This window comes from Diabrotica virgifera, chromosome 5 (genome assembly GCF_917563875.1).
Source record: "Diabrotica virgifera virgifera chromosome 5, PGI_DIABVI_V3a".
Taxonomy (NCBI): domain Eukaryota; kingdom Metazoa; phylum Arthropoda; class Insecta; order Coleoptera; family Chrysomelidae; genus Diabrotica; species Diabrotica virgifera.
The window spans coordinates 83,786,080-83,801,687 of NC_065447.1; the positions used below are offsets into that span (position 1 = coordinate 83,786,080).

Genomic DNA, 15,608 nt, shown 5'->3' on the forward strand with positions numbered 1-15,608 from the left:
ATAACTCGGTCAAAAATTATTATTTTGAAAGTCAGAAAGTGACTAAATCAAAGTTTAAAGTCGCCGTTACATGATCCTGAAGAAATCTGTGTCATTAATTTACTACTAAGCTGTTATTTTTAATTAGTAACAATGAGTGGTTGTATCGTATTGACGCTGCTGTAAATGTGAGTGCGAGTAAGATGCACAATTGGACTGCTGGAATAGCTTCTCTCTCGCACTCAGCATTTACAGCCCCGCACGCGTGCATGGCGCTTATTATTATTACCTAAAAATAACAGCTTAGTAATAAAATAATGACAAAAATTTCTTCAGGATCATGTAGGGGGGGCTTCAAATTTTGATTTAGTCATATACTGACTTTCATAATAATAACCTTTAACCGAGTTATTAAGCCTTGAAAATCGCCATTTTTCGTTTTTTTCAATTTTACATTGCTTATAAGTCGAAAACGATCAACTTTAGAGAAAAATTATAAGAGACCTTTTTTGTCCAGAATGGTCCAAAAAATTAAAGAAAAAATTGTTCGGGCCAAAAATATTGATTCTTGCAATTTGATTAAAAAAAATTGTTAAAAAAAAATTGGCCCACTTTTCACTTGGGCGACTTCTTGAACCATATTCTGGGATGTCTCACGAATGTGATTATGCAAAAAAATCTCATGGGAATATTTTTCCCTTCGAACCCGCCGTTTTCGCCTTGTCTATAGAAAAAGTTGAAGAATATAATATATACCTAGGACAAAAAATAATACTAAATAGGGAAATTCAAACGGAAGAAATAAAAAGAAAAAGAAAGTTAGCATGGGCAGCATTCGGAAAACTGAACTATATACTCAGAAATCAGCAAATGCAACTACATCTTAGATCTAAAAATTTTGATGCATGCATTATTCCGATATTAACATATGGGGTACAAACATGGACAATCACAAAAAAGAATATGAACATACTCAGAGTCACTCAACACGCGATGGAAAGAGCAATGCTTGGCATATCACTTAAGGACAGGAAAACAAACACATGGATAAGACAGAAAACCAAAGTCACCGATGTGGTACAAAAATCATTAAAATTGAAATGGGAATACGCTGGACATGTAGCTAGGAACGATCTAAACAAATGGCACAGAATAATTCTAACCTGGAGACCATACCAACACAAAAGATCCAGAGGCAGACCTCCTATGAGCTGGACAGATGATCTGAAACGAACTGCCGGGAAAAATTGGCTACAGGTAGCGCATAACAAAAAACAATGGAAAGGAAGACTTGAAGAGGCTTATGTTCAGATGTGGACATGAATGGCTAGACGAAGAAGAAGAAGAATATGTTGTGATTTACTTTTAACCATTCCCTTTCTGTATAATTTTGTGGATAACCTTAGTTGTTAAATAAACTTCTAGAGTTTTTCAAGGAGACGGTTTTATATACGTAGTAGCATCTTTATTATAGTTTATTTGTATTTCATGTTTGTAGGAACGTCATGTTTTGCATTAAATGTTAAGGTTATTACAAACAATCACTTTCGATGAAATTAAATAATAAACATGTAACAGTTCACGTTGCATCTTCTTTTATTAAGATTAATTTATTTCTGTAGAAACTGTATAAAATACTGCGTGTGGTATAGTTGAATTTAAATAAATTAAAAAACTACATAAATAAAATTAGAATATAATTTAAAAAAGAGTAATATGTTTAATAATTGAAAAGTCATATCTTCAGTTATCTTTCTTTCTCATAAACATTAGACTAACGTGCCTTAAGCATGCCTTAAGGCCGATTCTCACTATACGTCCCGTTTACTTTTTACACCCATTCCATACATCATCATCATCATCAGCCCAGAGTCGTCCACTGCTGAACATAGGCCTCCTCGAAAAAACTTCTATTCAGATCTATCCTGCGCTGCTGCAATCCAGTTGGTACAAATCCTCTTTATGTCGTCAGTCTATCTTGTGGGTGGTCTTCCCGGGTTTCGTCTATCCGCTCTTGGTCTCCACTCCGAGATTTTTTTGGTCCACCTATCATCTCTCATATTAGCGACGTGTCCTGCCCACTTCTATTTAATTTTGGCTATGTGTTTTATAGTGTCTTCTACATCACTTCTTCTACGAATTTCTTCGTTTCTTACCCTATTTCTTAAAGTTATGCCCAACAATGATCTTTCCATTCTACGTTGCGTCACTTGTAGTTTTCGTGCAGATGTCCTTGTTAGAGTAAGTGTCTCTGCTCCATAGGTAACAACAGGCAGGACACATTCATTAAACGCTCTTCTTTTTAAGCTGATAGGTATATCACCTTTAAAAATATCACTTAGTCTTCCATATGCTGCCCATCCCAGAGTTATTCTTCTTAGCAGCTCAGCAGTTTGATTGTCTCTGCTAATTTTTACCGTATGTCCAAGGTATATGTAGCTGTCAACAACTTCAATTTCGACGTCTTCTACCTTTAAGGATGGCTCTGAACTAAATTCGTCATCATTTTGTCTTTCGCTAATTAGTATTTAGGCCTACTTTACGTGCTGCATCGCTGAGTTCATTCAACATATCATTGGCAGTTTTTAGGTCATCTGAAATCAGAACAATATCATCTGCGAATCGTAGATGACTAAGCATCTCACCATTGATATTTATTCCTTTATTTTCCCATTCCAGTGATTTCAAAGCATGTTCAAGTACAGTAATGAACAACTTAGGCGACATAGTATCTCCCTGTCGAATACATCTCCTGATATATATCTTATTGGTAGGACCGTGCAGTTTAAGATGTGTAGAATTTCTGTATATATTTTCTATAATATTGGTGTACCTATGATCAATTCGACACTCTTCCAATGCCTTAAGTAATGCGTCCATTCCATTCCATACACCTCCCATTAATTTAACCACCATTCTCAATACCCAACTACATATTCTTGGTTTATTTAATTTGAGGTATTCTATGTGCTAGCAAAGTGCTCAACATTAAGTGCCAGCGATTTAACACCACCATAAGAGTCTGCCTGCATATAGATCTTGTAAAATACCATTATAAATATGCAAATTTCATAATCTGTTTCTATGGGATCATTTCCCCATTATACACATAAATTTTTTAAAACTGGTTTTAATGAAAGGTTCTGAAATATATGTCAATCTGAATAAATCTTATTTATTACCACGAATTCTACAAACATTTCTTTGTACCACACGCAGGTCAATAAAACAGAACAATGTTCAGAGAAGACTTTATCACAGCTCAGGGAAAAGGGAAAATAGACGTAGAAGTAGGCCAAAATTTAGACAGCTCGAACAGATAGAACTCGTACAAAGATTCCAGTATCCTGGTTGCTGGATAAGAAACGATATTGACCACGAGATCAAAATACAAGCTCGTGTAGAGTATGCTAAGTTCGCTTTTCAAAGAATGACTGAGATTCTAAGAAAGTCTACTGTATTATTGGATATCCGCTACCGATTTATAAAAACGTTCATTTTTGCCGATTTTGAAAATACATCAGAGCAGTGGCGGATATAGGCATTTCTCTTGGGAGGAGAAATTTGCTTCAGAGAGGGAACTTCCAATGAAATGCCAACCAAAAGACATAAAAAAGTTAAACCCAAACTATATAAAAGACATAAATAATAACTTATATGCATTTAAGTTTCCTTAATTTTCCTAACTAGCGTATTTATTGGGTTGAATTTTTCTGTCTGTGATTTAAGTTTCATTACAGATAATATATTTTTACGTTTCAACAATTTTTTCTTTAATTTTGGACCTTGTTGGGGGTAAAATTTCCTTATTTTCCTTCCCCGCAGATCCGCCACTGATACGGAGTAGAAATATGGACTTCTTGAAATTACAAGTATGAGGCGGATAGAAGCGTTTGAGATGTGGGTTTTTCGAAGGATGTTGAAGTTCTCTTGGACAGAGCACGTGACCAATAAGGAGGTGCAGAGCAGAATGGGGACTGAAAGAGAATGCCTAAACATTGCACTCAACGAAAAAGGTACGTAATATCAATAAAAATGTTAATTCAGACAACAAACGCAATACTTAAAATTTGTCCAATTCTTGGTTTCATTGGGACAACAAAACGATTTTCATCAATTCATTATTTTCGTTCGTTGAGCCAATGTATTACGTTTATTGAATGGATGAACATTCATTATGTATACCATAATATCACTTTATTGGTATTACGAACTCTGTTCACTGAGTCGAACACTATTTATTGATATTACGAACTCTGTTCACTGAGTCAAGGAACACTATTTATTGAAACAACAACGTCGTTCATTGACCGACGAAGACTATTCGTTGTGTCAATAACAGTGTTATTTCTCCTAACGTATTTCGTTTATTTCTACAATTATTTCCGTTTATTGTTACAATTAATTCCGTTCATTCCCACAATAAATACGGGTTTTCTTACAAGCAATTCTATTCATTCTTACAATCAGTTTCGTTCATTCCTACTATGAACGTATTTTATATTAATAATTACTGAATGCAATAGCCCAATGTATGATATTAATTGATTAATAATAATTCTTTAAATCCCTCTTTTTTGTCCTTAACCTAAAGGACTTTACACTGTGTGATTTTTCATATGATTTCACTTATACAGTGTACTGGAATAAGTGTTACACTCCCCCCACCCCCTTATTAACTTATTTATTTTTAGCACATAAGCAAAACGCTTGGACAGGTCGATTTTTAAAATGATCAAAGTATATTATAACATCAATGTTTCGAACTTTACACGATCCCCCTTCAAGTGACAGGCGCGGCGTAACTTTGATTTTTTTAATGGGAAAGTACGTCATGTGACAGCTTATTTAAAAGCGTTTGAAATAGTGATTCCAAAAATGTATAACACTTTAATCCTTTTTGAGAGCGCAGGTGCAAAATTTCGATCGAATTCTTTTTAAACGCATTCATTTTTTTTGAATTCTGAGAAAACTAATAAGTATTTTTGAAAAATTTAAACGCAGAATAAAATATTACATTATTACCGAGGGCAGAAAGTCCCTTAGAATAAACAAACAGTTTCTCTTGAATGGTATGTCTATTTGAAATTAAAAATCATACCAAATTTTCCCTTTTTCACCCCTGTGACTTATTAAAATAATCATTATAGAGGTTCTCAGGGACTTCAGACCCTCGATAATACTGTAATATTTTATTTTGCATTTAAATTTTCAAAAATAATAATCAGTTTTCTCAGGATTCAAAAAAAATTAATACATTTAAAAAGAATTCGACCGAAATTTCACGATAATAGACACACAAAAACTTCCTTCTACTACGGACTACACTTGAAAACGAAATGCAATTATTATTCGGCACTTCGGTAACACAGAGAAGCTAGGGGTATCACGATAAGGAAAAGCCGTTAACTTTCAAATGGTCAAGCAAAACATTTATTGTCTCAACAACTACGATTATTGTCACAATGACGCATTGATTGTGGGTATTAAATGCAGTAGTAGATTGATTAATGCATTCGTTGTCACAACAATCAATTTACATCTATTCAATAATCATATATTACTCTATATTAACAACATTTGTACATTGTTTTAGTGAAATCTGTACGTTGTCACGATAAACCAAAGTAATTGCTTGTCATCTACGAAATCAAGAACGTGAGTTGCTGCCAGAATTAACAGTATTTATTAAATATACGTAACTAAGTTATTGGCTGAATAAATTGAGTATTATTGATTAATGTACTCTAGTTATTCTCACAATTATTATTCAATCATTGTGACAATAACCAAATACATTCGTCAATGTCTAAAAGTTCGTTGAAACAACAAATTAAATTGTTGTGACAACGAAATACTATTCAGTAATCACTGTTAATCAATATTACGAACTAAATTTTTTTGAGTGTGTAAAATACAGAAAATCGATATATCTTTGACATACTTACAGAGAAGAAAAATAAAAATTGCTACGACTCATAATGGAAGGGAAAGTGGAGAAAAAGGTCCAGGAGGAAGAAAATGCTCATGACTGAAGAATAAAAGTGGCTGTACACCCATTCATTACTAAGAGTAACTCAAGATAGAGAGCAATTTGCTGTATTTTAAGCCAACAATCAGTAATGGAGGAAGTACCTTAGAAGATCTAAATATGGACAATATTGATACAAAAATTAAAATGGTATGAATATACAATAAATAAGCCATGACAGATAGTGGCTTAACATATCAAACGAACATCCAGAAGTTAGGTTATTGTTGTATAAACATTGAAGAAAAAAATCTTCTGTGTAAAAGGTATATTTATTTAAAACCCCAATAAAGGGCTACATTAAAAAACAGAACGTTTTCGCTCTAAAGAGAGCATCATCAGTGTTCTAAGCAAAGTTCTACATGCTAAGCCACCAAAAATACATGGGTTAAAACCCTTGGGTTAAAACCCTTAAGCCATGTATTAAAAAATACATGGGTTAAAACCCTTGGCTTAGCATGTAGAGCTTGCTTAGAACACTGATGATGCTCTAGATGATGATGCTTTAGAGCGAAAACGTTCTGTTTTTTAATGGGGTTTTAAATAAATATACCTTTTACACAGAAGATTTTTTTCTTCAATTTTTGTAATTAATGGTATACAGCCAGCTACAGGAAATTTTTCCTTATGGATTTTATTGTTGTATATATGCTATGTTATAATAAATTTTGTAGTTAGTATTGGCAGGTTTAAAAACAGGCCATTATCATACAAGCTAAAGTTGCTTTGTTGTATAATAGACTAGGAATAATATATAATAGGACTAATTAAAGTAAACTGGGACTAGGTAAAGTCTTACATTCTACTTCAGTAATAGTCCATTCTTTCACGGTTTTTGCTCTAAATTTTAAAGAACCGCTTGGATTGACATGAAATTTGGCATACGTATAGCTTACATGTCAAAGAAAAAAAGTGATATTGTGCCGATGTGTGGTTTTGCCCTGGGGGTGACTTTCATCCCCTTTTGGGGGTGAAAAAATATATGTCCAAAATAAGTCCGGAAATGGGTAAACTGACTAATTTTAAGTAACTTTTGTTCTATAGAGCTTTTTCGCCAAGTCAACACTTTTCGAGTTATTTGCGAGTGAATATGTTCATTTTTCAACAAAATAACCACATTTTTGGACGGTTTTTCGCAAATAACTCAAAAATTAAGTATTTTGTCGAAAAAAACGTTCTTAGCAAAAATATAGCACATAAAAAAGTAAAAAAAATGGTGTACGCGTTAGGTCTCTGGATCTCGTAGAACCAGAGTTATAGCCAATGAAAAATATATTCATATTCACCAAATTTCAAAAAGAATATTTCGACGTGAAATATCCAAAAAATTAAGCACTTTTTGGGGAAAACCTATTATAACTTTTTTAAAGTGTTTAAAAAAAGCTTTATTTTTGTTTTTACAAAAAGTTTTTAGCATTAAATTTAAGCAAGTTACGCACAAAATAATATTGGTCCCTTTTGTTTTTGCAAAAAAAAAATCGGGAAGACCACCCCCTAATTAGCAACTTAAATGAAATTAATCGTTACCACTCCACAAATTATTTTACTTATGTTGTGTTTATATGATCTGTAAGTTTGATCGAGTCAAAGTGCTTATTTTTGAAACAATTTGGTTTCAAAATAAAATTTTTAAAAATTTAAATTTTGAAAAATATTCTTTTTTTTTTTTAAATAACTTAAAAATTGTTAGAGATACCAAAAATTTCGAAAAACAAAAAAAGTCAGATTTGCTTTTCTAAATATCACGTATTTTTTTTGTTTTTCTGTTAGACAAAAATTGATTAAGATTTGGTGTTTCTAAATTTGCATATATTCGTGATCAGTGACTCGTCAACCGCTTTTAACTACAGCCCTTTCAATAATAAGGACACTGAACCAATGAAACTTACAGATCATATAAACAATATATACACGAGTCAAGAAACTTGTGAAGTCGTAACGATTAAGTTCATTTAAGATTAATTAGGGGGTGATTTTCTCGATTTCTTTACCAAAACCTAAAGGGACTAACTTTATTTTGAGCGTAACTTGTTTAATTTTGATGTTAGAAATTTTTTATGAAACAAAAATGAAGCTTTTTTTAAACACTTTAAGTTTAAACAACACATAAGTTGTAATGAATTTTCCCCGAAATGTGCTTAATTTTTGGTTATTTCACGTTAAAATATTCCATTTGGAATTTGACGAATATGAACCTATTTTTCATTAGCTATAACTCTGCTTTTACTAGGTGTAGAGACGTGATATATACATCATTTTTTAAAAAATTTTACAGGCTATATTTTTTCTAGAAATGTTTTTCGACAAAATACTTACTATTTGAGTTATTTACGAAAAACCGTCTAAAAGCGTGGTTATTTTGTTGAAAAAATGAACATGTTCACTGTCAAATAACTCGAAAAGTATTGACTTAGTTAAAAAACTCTATAAAAGAAAAGTTACTTAAAATTAGCCAGTTTATCCATTTCCTGACTTTCTTTGGACGGATATTTTTGACCCCCAAGAGAGGGTGAAAACCACCCCCAGGGCAAAAGCACATATCGGCACAATATCACTTTTTTTCTTTGACTTATTAGCTATGTGTATGCCAAATTTCATGTCAATCCAAGCGGTTCTTAAAAATTTAGAGGTTTTGCAATATTTTACCGCTAAAGAACGGACCATAACGAGAGTTTACTTTTCTAATAATTAATCTATAAGCGATTAAAAATAGACAAGAATTTTGTATGCATTGTGTTCTTATTGTTTTCATTGATATTAATGAACTCTTAACCCAGTTCTGATTCGATTAGAAGGCACTAGTTAGAATTGGCATATGGGCTAGCTAAACAAACACTTTTGTTATCAAATCTAAGTCATTTCAATATGTAACGTTCTAATTGTTACAGAATACAAAGAATAACTGAACCAAATTATTATAGCGCAAATAGAATATAGTAAGTAAAATATTTATTCGCTTTTTGATCTTATTTGTTCTCGTATTTATGTATAGTGTAGGAAACAGAGGTTGAACCTCGCAAAATGGACACGAGTCCGGTTTTTCTGGTATATCAAGGGGTGCTTATTATAAGACTAACTTTTCTTAAAAAATTTCTCCCCGGAACCCCCCTTTTCATCCCTTTAAAGGGGTTTTTTGTGGTTTTTGCAAAACGTAGCCCTTCCTGTACGTTTTGCAAAAAATTTACTTAATAGTAAAATGCGGAGGACTATATTTCCATTTATGTATTTCTCGACAGCATATGACTATCACCCACCGTTTAGCGGGGGTGGCGCCCCAAAGTTGACAAGTTTTTAAAAAAGATATGTAAAAAAAATATTTTTCCCTAACTGTAATAAAAATTAAGAAGAAACCGTGGTGAGATTAATCACATAGAAGTGGTTGATTTTTTGGTATAGGTTTCATTTAAGGGCAATTGCCCGTTTTTAATTACAGGGTGTTACATTTTAAAAAACCCCTTTTTATACCATCTGAACCGCCTATGCTAGAGTAAAAAAACTTTCAGCGATTATCCATGTACTGGTGTTATTTACAAATTTCTATAATGCACCCCCAGTTTTTTCCAGAACCACCCCAAGAAAGGCGAATTAATAAAGAAAGTGATTTTCTTGGAATCCGTCACACACCGTGCCCTTTATTAAAATGCTTCATATCATTTTGTGCACGTTCTTATTACCCATGCATGGACATCAAAATCGATTCCTTAATGCAACCCCTGTAGCAAAAAAAATAAATAGGGGGTTGAAAAAAAATTTTCTTTTGCTTTTTGACTCATATGGATATATGCTCCATCAATAGGGTTTTTCATAAATATATATGATTATTGCAACATCCCTGCGGAAACTACCCATATTTCTTGGAGAGCATGTTTTGGCGATTTTCTCATTATCTATGCAATTTTTAAAACAAAACTTATACAGAATTAAAGACCACTATTTTCTCTACAAATAAGATCTTATGCATTTTTTTCGTATAAGCAACCGTTACGGCACAGTGGCGCCGTAAACCTCAGAAATGCTTTGGCGTGCTTCAGTTTTTGTTTTTTTTTTCTCTTCACCTATTCATTTTATGGATATCATGCTTATAGAAAATAAAAGAACACACTGTCTGCTACACATTATGACCTATGGATATTTTATTTTCTTTGCACCCTAAAGCCACCGTGGTGGCCCAAAATCAATTTTTGATTATTTTCTTTATTAATTCTCTTTTTTTTGGGTGGTTCCGGGGAAAATATGGGGGTGCATTATACAAATTTGCAAATAACACTAGTACATGGATAATCGTTGAAAGTTTTTTCACTCTAGCATAGGCGGTTCAGATGGTATAAAAAGGGGTTTTTTTAAAATGTAACACCCTGTAATTAAAAAATTTGCAATTGCCCTTAAATGAAACCTATACCAAAAAATCAGCCAATTATTTGTGATTAATTGCCGCAGGCTGCAGAGTTTCTTCTTAATTTTCATTACAGTCAGGAAAAAAAAATTTTATAAACATCTTTTTTAAAAATTTATCAACTTTGGGGCGCCACCCCCGCTAAACGGTGGGTGATAGACATATGCTGTCGAGAAATAAATAGTAGGAAAGTCCTCTTCATTTTACTAATAAGTAAATTTTTTTTCAAAACGTACAGGAAGGGCTACATTTCGCAAAAACCACAAACTACCCCTTTAAAGGGATGAAAAGGGGGTTCCGGGGCGAAATTTTTTAAGAAAAAGTTATTTTCATAATAAGCACCCCTTGATATATCAGGAAAAAAATAACACCGGACTTGTGTCCATTTTGCGAGGTTCAGCCACTGTTTCCTACACTAGTATTAAATTTACATTAATTTAAATTTCCTAAGCTGTCCATCTATTTTAACTTTCATCTTATAGGTTGACTTGGCCACTTGACGTTTTGTTGACTTCATGAGAAAGCTGGAAGATTTTGAGATACGGTTTTTTACGAGAATTTTGAAAATACCATGGACGGATCATATTACGAACGAAATGGTGTTGCACAGAATGAAAAGGGACAGATAACTTTTGACCACCATTAAAAGGAGAAAGCTATTTGGGACACATACTTAGAAATGATTTAGAAGTACGATTTGTTGGAGCTGATTATGAAGAGTAAAATCGAAGAAAAAGGGGGTCGTGGTAGATGACAATAATATCCTGGCTGAAAAACATTCGCGACTGGACCGGGTTAAATACACAGACGCTTTTAAGAAAAGCAGAAGAGAGAGACGAATTAGTAATGGTTTAGCAATGAATTGGCAACCTTCATTAGTTGAGTCGGCACTAGAAGAAGAAGAAGAAGAAGGTTTCTCAGCATTCCTTTAACTTGAAAAACAAGTCACTAGGCACCAGGTATGGACTTTTAGGTGGGAAGGGAATTACAGAAAAGCGCTCCTGGGTTTGGCGGGAGACGTGGGTTTGGGCGTTGTCGTGAAGGAGCTTTGTCCTCACTGGCGTTTCTGATAGGGCGATTCCTTCCAGATATTTGCCAGAGTTTACGATTCTTTCCAGAGTTTTCTTGGTGATGTAGAGTATACACAATAATCTTTTCGGTCGCATTGTGGAAAGGTCGTTACCAGACTAAACGTCTCTTTTGACCACAATCTGTAATATTGTTTTATTTTGATCGATGAGATAAAAGACGCCATAGAGTAATATTAGTCTAGGATCCAGAGAAGGGTTGAGTATGCACTTTTATGTCTCCTCGGTACCTTGACGTATTATTCTGTTTTTTGGGCAATTGTTTCAGCTTAAAAAAATGCTAACATGAAACATATACCAAAAATTGGTCAAACATTTACATAGAAACACATACCAAGGCTTAAACTGTTCGTTTTGAGTTGTTATATATAATTTTGTTTAAATCTCTTATAGTCCATGTGGTTAAACCGCTCCCGTCTGAAAAAATTTCTGATTCGGTTTCTTTGTGGATTCCTATTTAAAAATGTCCCCTTTAAACAAGTCTGAAGGGTACCGGGCGGAATTTTTGGGCAGACATTGTTTAAACAATTTTTTTAAACAAATACAAAAGATCACCTTTTTTTGACCAGAAAAATATTTTTTTAGGTTTTCCTGGTTATTATAAATAGTCTAGGCGTCAAATAAAGGTCACCGTGTCATTTTCAATTCTGATGGACAAACTCAACGGTTTCTTATTGATTTTTGGCTGCTGATTACGAATTTCGAGGGGGGATTTCGATCTGAGTGGTCAAAAAATTGTTATAAACAATTTAATTGTTGATAAATTGTTTATAATGCTCTGGCTCATAAACTAAAAGAAATAGAAAAAAATGTTTCAAATAAAATTTGTTCCTTAATAAAAAGCAAAGAAAGAACCGTTTACTAAACTTAAATCCGACAATCAGAACTCAAGATATTGTAAAATTAGGGCACAATGCAAATTTCAAATTGCAAAATAAGTATTTTTCGAAGCTTTATCGATCGTAACTCGACTTCTGCGCATGCAAATGAGCCCTATAAGGTGTCCCTTTAAAGCTTAATTAAGAAACTTCCAAACAAATTTTGTTAAATTATCTGATCTTCATTTGTTTTAAAGTTATACCCGTTTGAAATTATAATTTTCTCAAAAAAATTGTACATTAATTTGTTTATAAAGGTTTCAAGCAAACTTGAGCTATAAACATTTATACTTTAATTAACAATAATGATAAAACAACTCAAATGGAACAATTTGAGCTTACGAAAATGTTCGTAAGTTTATTTTTGGCTAAGATGTCGATATTTTAATGGCGCGCTATGAGGCGCAAGATGGGCTCACAGTCAAGTAAGTATGTATTCTTTGACGCTTTATCGATCGTAAGTCAGCTTCTACGCAAGCAAATGAGCCAATATATGATATCCATATAAAAATGGATCGAGTTCTTTTGCAGCATCATCATTCCATATAAAACGAGAATTTATGATGTGGCGGCATACACACAATAATTGACGGGCCTTGATGATGCTGCAAAAGAATTAGATCCACTTTATACGGATATGATATAGATAATTAGACTCTGAAGCCTCAAAAAGTTTTAGTTTTACTGCCTACAAGAACAGACTTGTACCACCATGTAACTGTTAAAATTTGGCTAAGAACTTATGCAGATGTAAAAAAGCTGATATTCCCTGTATATCTCTATGCAGATTTGCAGCTGCATGAAAAAAATGTTTGTAAAAATAGTACTAATAAATAATATCAACTCACTTTTCAGTTATACTTCTGAAATATTAGTTTTTAATGTTTTTTTCTCATTTAGTGCAAAAAATAGAAGACAAAGTAAATAGAATGAAAGGTGTTACGAGGTACAGTATGATGATTTAATTATAAGAAATATATGATAAAATTTTATTAGGATCTTCAAAAATGAAAAATGAAGATAACGTATGTATACATAGAAATTATGATTTGCATCGAGAAGTTAGCGCGTGAACCTTTACGCGGTGAGCCGATCTTGCGCCTCATAGCGCGCGCCATTAAAATATCGACATCTAGGCCAAAAATAAACTTATGAACATTTTCATAACCTCAAATTGTTCCTTTTGAGTTTTTCTATCATTATTCTTCATTAAAGTATAAATGTTTATAGCTCAAATTTACTTGAAACCCTTATAAACAAATGAATGTACAATTTTTTTAAGAAAATTGTAATTTCAAACGGGTATAACTTTAAAACAAATGAAGATCAAGTAATTTAACAAATTTTGTTTGGAAGCCTGTTAATTAAGCTTTAAAGCGACACCTTCTAAGACGCATTTGCATGCGCAGAAGCCGAGTTACGATCTATAAAGCTTCGAAAAATACTTATTTTGCAATTTGCAATTTGCATTGTGCACTAATTTTACAGTATCTTGAGTTATAATTGTTAGATTTAAGTTTAGTAAACGGTTTTTTCTTGGTTTTGTATTAAGGAACAAATTTTATTTGAAACATCTTTTTTCATCTCTTTTAGTTTATGAGCCAGAGCCTTATAAACCATTTATAAACAATTAAATTGTTTATAACAATTTTTTGACCACTCGGATCGAAATCCCCCTCGAAATTCGTAATTAGCAGCCAAAACTCCATAAGAAATCGTTGAGTTTGTCCATCAGAATTGAATATGACACGGTGACCCCTCTGGCGCCTAGACTAAAACAAGAAAGTTCTCTTGTGATTTTTCTCAAAAATTGATAGTTTTTGAGTTATAGGTGAGTTAAAATCTGAAAATTGCGAAAATACGCATTTTTAAGACTTAAAAACTCATATTTAAAGTAGTATTTTTGAGCTTAACAAGTACTTAAATTGTAGTTTTTGATGTCAAATTACTACAATTCTACAGGGTGTGAAATTTGCTACGATAATAATAAAAAATGTAAAGATATATAGGGTGTCCCATTAAAAGAAACGAAGTTATACGCAACTTCCGGTATAACCGGAAGTAGAAAATAGCTGAAAATATTTTCATTAAATAGACCACTCTTCAAAACCCCTTCATTCCAATTTTCATTATTCTGCTGCCTTTAGTTCTCGAGATATTTCGAATAGGCCCTTTATCTGCCTCACCCTTCTGTTCTTTCCTGCTGAACATCCCTGTTCTTAAGGAACAATAGTAAAAAACTTAAAACATGAAAAAACAACTTCTGATTTACTCTATGAACTCTATTTTTTAAACACAAATCAATAGTTAACATAAGTTACATTTTATATAAAAAACTGCTTATTTTCCCTTTATTTATAAAAAAATATCAACCAAAAATATTTTTTATTGATTCCAACATTGTCTGAATGGTACACATAAACTTAGCGACTCTATTCAATATTTTTAATTATTTAATTATTTTAATCACCTTTTATCAAATCACATGAGTTGGTAGCTAAATTTAGACTACATATCCTGCTAGTCTGAAAAAATAATTAGAAAGGAAATAATTTATTACTTATTAATATTTTGCATGCAAGCTGATAGTGAGAGTGATATTAAAAAAATCCCCTGTTAGATTACTAGAAAATTTAGCTACAGCTTTATTTTTATTAATGCTGTGACTGCTGAACAAAAAAATATTCTTTAGACATTTATGCCTGGTTGCACCAAGACATCTTAACAGCAAACAGTACCGATCAACAGGTAGCAACAAACGCGTTCCAAGATTGCGGCTCTAATTTTGAATATTTTGTCGAGATATTTGGCACACATATTTGTAATATAATAAAGAATGGCGGTACAGAGCCCAATTTCAGAAATATGTTAGTATGTGGAAATTACTTTATAACTAAATAAAATATTGAAAAAAGGAGCCTGTACCGCCATTAAGAGAGACAAAATAATACACTTTCTTCAAATAAACTTTTTTATCCCGAGCCTTGATTTTGTGTCACATTGGAACTACTAAAAATCGATTTTTTTATAACAAGAAATCGAACGTTACTGACTTGGCAACATTTCGCGCCTATGTGTATAAAAATTATTGTTTTTGATAGTATAAACGGCACTGTTGCTACCTGTTGATCGTAACTGTGTGCTCTTAAGCTTAAGACGTGCCTTAGCTCAGCTTATGAAACATACGCGTTGTACCATGGAGTCTTGAGATCAATTTTCAGTTTTCTACAATATATTGC

General features: G+C 32.7%; 1 protein-coding gene across 3 annotated transcripts in view; it reads right to left on the reverse strand.

Annotated features, from left to right (window-relative positions):
- The window catches only part of LOC126885045 (torso-like protein), a 238,061-nt gene that overhangs the window by 148,395 nt on the left and 74,058 nt on the right, over positions 1–15,608 (reverse strand). The gene's annotated exons all lie outside the window — the stretch shown is intronic.